The sequence below is a fragment of the Sycon ciliatum genome, chromosome 13 (genome assembly GCF_964019385.1).
Source record: "Sycon ciliatum chromosome 13, ocSycCili1.1, whole genome shotgun sequence".
NCBI lineage: Eukaryota > Metazoa > Porifera > Calcarea > Leucosolenida > Sycettidae > Sycon > Sycon ciliatum.
In genome coordinates this window covers 1,139,455-1,143,174 of record NC_088655.1, presented here as the reverse complement: position 1 = coordinate 1,143,174, position 3,720 = coordinate 1,139,455, and the positions used below count along the sequence as shown (strand labels likewise).

Sequence of the window (3,720 nt, the reverse complement as noted above, 5' to 3'; positions counted from 1 at the left end):
GAGTTATCTGTAGTAGAAATCCTGAAAACATTGGCCGCACTCGTCTCGGAATCGGCTGATCGGGAGACGCGCCTAAACAAACGGGTTGACGAGCTGTCAAGGCAGCTCAAAGATGTGAACGAAGAGTGTCTCTCCGAGAATCCGCCATTGCCTTGCGAAAAGCTACCCCAAGGCCAGTTCAAACACAGCAGGGTACGGGTGCGGGTCAACCTTCGCGTAGGCCTACCAAGGCAGGCAGTGCGCGTACAGCAGGTACTCGAAAGCATGACACCACGATGTCCCGTAGCGTCTCCAGCAACATTTCCCGTAGCGGTGACGAGTATGAAGAGGCAGTCCTTTCCCAAACGACCAATCCCGATATAACAGATTTCGAGGGTTTTTTTGCCGGGAAACGTTCTCAAGCTTGAGAAATTTCGAATTTGTCTAGTTTTGGGGTATGTATGAAATAGGGTTATCGGCCTGGTCGAGCAGTGAAGGCTTCTTCCACATCCCTTGAATTATTTCATATGAAAGGTTATCAGTTTGGCAATGCCCTGCCGCCAGGAGAATGCAAACAACGCGATAGAATGCGTCCCGGGTGGTAGGGATCATTTTTCTAAGTGCTAGAAAATAGCCGACATCGATACGAAAGTCGGCCTCAAAGTCGACATGGACGTCTTGAACAGGTGAGATCTTTCAATATATCAATGGAGAACACCCTAAAGAATAGATGTATAGTGTTTCTAAGCTTCTAACCCTTGTGTGCTCAAGTGAAAATTGAACATATTTGGACGTGGACGTGAATATATCACGAGACAAAACCTGATACTGTAGTACATTAATCATTCAATGGGTATACAGTATACAACCACCATACAAACACGAGCAGGAGAATGAGTGGACAGGAGAATAGTTGGTTACCCATTGCTGTTCAACAAAGAGAAGCACATACTAAAAGTTGAATTGGATTAAAGTATTTACAATTCACAATTACATATCACTTTCTGCGATGTAACACTTGCGGCGAGGAAATGCCTGTCGCGCACTGTCGCAAGCAGTTGTAGGGCCACTGTCCCAGAAGTTGGCAAAAGCATAACTCTTGCCAAGCGCGTTGTACACAAATGGAGTGCAGTTCACTAGGCTGGGTGCACGTGAGGGTACTACGCACTGCACTTAGATGCCGCAGACACAAAACAGATTGTGAATCGTCTGTCGCGATTGCAGCTCATCGCAGGTGTTGCATCTTGCGCATTGTGGAAAGCAGTTCATGTATTGGGAATTGAGCTTCAGTAATAACAGAAAGAGGATCCCAGAGGATGACCGACACCGCTGACAAACACTCTTCTACGCAAAGTTTTGATGACGATGCTTGATTGAGACGTTAACCTGCAATGGAAAATAAACAGCAGATGATACTGATTATATATTAGGTACGGATTATACCATGAGTATGAGAGGTATACGGCGAATATTTTCGAGAGTGTGTTAGGACGAGGGACAATTGGGGGATTCGGTATACACAGAGTGCGAATGGTATAATCCATTTGCATGGTACTTTCCTAAATACAGAGCGTGACCAACACGAAAGCTTAGCTCACATTCGAAGGGGCGCAACGGGACGCGACGTAAGGATTGACGGGAACCGACGGAACGGTTATGACGCCGACAGACAGCGTCCAATGTGAACACCAGGAACAGGAACGCAAGCGTTCTACCCTACAGATTGGGAAGCGAGGGGAAGAGTTGGATCAGTTCAACTTTTCAGACCGTAGACGGGGACGCAAGCGTACAAAACAACTGCATTCGAGTGTGAACAGGGGATGTGTCGTGCGCTGACCCCTCCCGATACGCACAATAGCACACTTAGGTTTTTTAACATTTCAAACACGGTCAACACTACGCTTCCCATGATAACTCGCCGAATGGCTAGCACAACTGATTCAAATTTTAGGAAGATGAGATTTCGTGTCACTTCTTGAAAATTGCAATAGCTGCCACATGTCGTGTCATACTACATGTTGTGTCTTACGAATCGTACAAGATTTTACAGCTCACCCCGGCCGTCCCAACAGGCCCGTACGTCCCATACCGTCAGCGTTACGTCGAATGTGAACTAGGCTTAAAGTTTCCTTATTCTCGAAGTGACCCATGTGAACTGAGCGGGATATATCGCTGAATATACCCCGCTTAGAACGGCCGCTGATTGGCAAATGGTGTTATATTTGAGACGAGTTCTATATCACTCAACTTCATATCACAAATGCTGGCGCACTTACATGAGGAAGGAACGGATCCATACACGTGCACGCATCAAATACTCTGCCAACAGCCAGTCAGCGATGATTACAATTATACAGTGCAGCAACCCTGGACAGCAAGAAAGAATGTACACACCAGAGAGCCTGAAAATGAAGTTATACTCTGATGAACGATTCGCATATAAGAATATTGGTGGCCAAAGGCAAAGTGAGAATAAGTCTAGATCACTCAATTAGACAGAACAATCTTGAGTGTACACTTATACGAGAAAAGGACGAATCCATAGGCGTGCATACAATGCATACATGGCATGTTGAATACGCCGCCAGCATCAAGGCGGTGGGAACTACAACTGCATGCATACAGTGCAGCAGCGCTAGGCAACATCTCACTAAATGTAGAAGATATGGCGGGCAGATGATTACGGTTATAGAACAGATGTCATTTTATGGTGCATGCCATTACAAGAACCAGCATTTTTTATGGAGCGGATTGTACCAATACGGCGAAATGTCTACGGATTCAAGATAAATCACAACAGACTTAAGCAAGAACATGGTAAAACTGAGCAATGGACTGGCACATTCAAGACTGATTCATACTTCATTTCATGAACGCAATGCGCACAGGCGAAGGTCGCGCGATGGACCAAAAAAGTAACTCAGCTCAAGATCAAGTCAACTTTCTCGCCGCAAACGGCCGTTGTGACGTGTTTCCCTTACGCAAAGCGAAGTGTGAATGAGGCTTTACTCTACATATCCAAAACTGTAAACCAGTGAAGACTACAGCTTAGAAGACGGTATTATAATGTTGTGCATTGTACTTGCCAAATAAATGTGTGTGATACTCTATTTAACATACATGTAGATAGGGCCAAGCAAGCACAGCAAGTTCTGAATTTTAGGTATTTGGAGCTCGTGAACAGATCAGATTTGTCTTGTAAGTGATAGGTATTGCTTACCTCTATATGTTGCCGCCTTCGTGCTGGCCGAAAACGCTGCATGCTCTGGTGATAATTCGGCTTGAAATTAGGTGCATAAAAATGCCAATTTCAGCTTCGTTCACAACATTTTCGATATACATGTACGTCTCCTCTACGAAACTTCACTAAAAATATATCTGCCGAAAGAGCGTCCCGTCAAGAATACATGGTGTGAAATAAAACGAGGTGGTGCAAAGTAAAACGACGTAGGCCATGTAAAACGGCTTCCATTTCTCAGAACCAATTTAGGACAGTTCTCAAATTTGAGAACATTTTTTCGCTTTCGCGGCAAAAATCAGTCAAGAATCTGTTATATCGGGATTAGTGGAAGAGGTCTTTTTTTTGCGCGTCTGGGGAAGGACTGAGGATGGCAGCGTCCCCTGCAACATCTCCCGTAGCAGTGACGAGTGTGAAGGGGATGGCGACCAAGATGCAACCTGTGTAGACGAAGACAGATTCCAACCAGTCCAGAACTCAAAGCGGAGTAAGAAGCAGTGCGT

The 3,720-nt window shown here is 45.3% G+C and overlaps 1 long non-coding RNA gene across 1 annotated transcript; it reads right to left on the bottom strand.

Moving 5' to 3' along the window:
* Nucleotides 1–962: 962 nt before the first annotated feature.
* Nucleotides 963–3,313, bottom strand: LOC135829840 (uncharacterized). The gene is made up of 3 exons (XR_010555939.1): nt 3,200–3,313; nt 2,256–2,346; nt 963–1,365 (listed from the first exon to the last, which is right to left on the bottom strand). It is a non-coding gene; the product is annotated as an uncharacterized LOC135829840 (long non-coding RNA).
* Between the last annotated feature and the right edge of the window lie 407 nt (nt 3,314–3,720).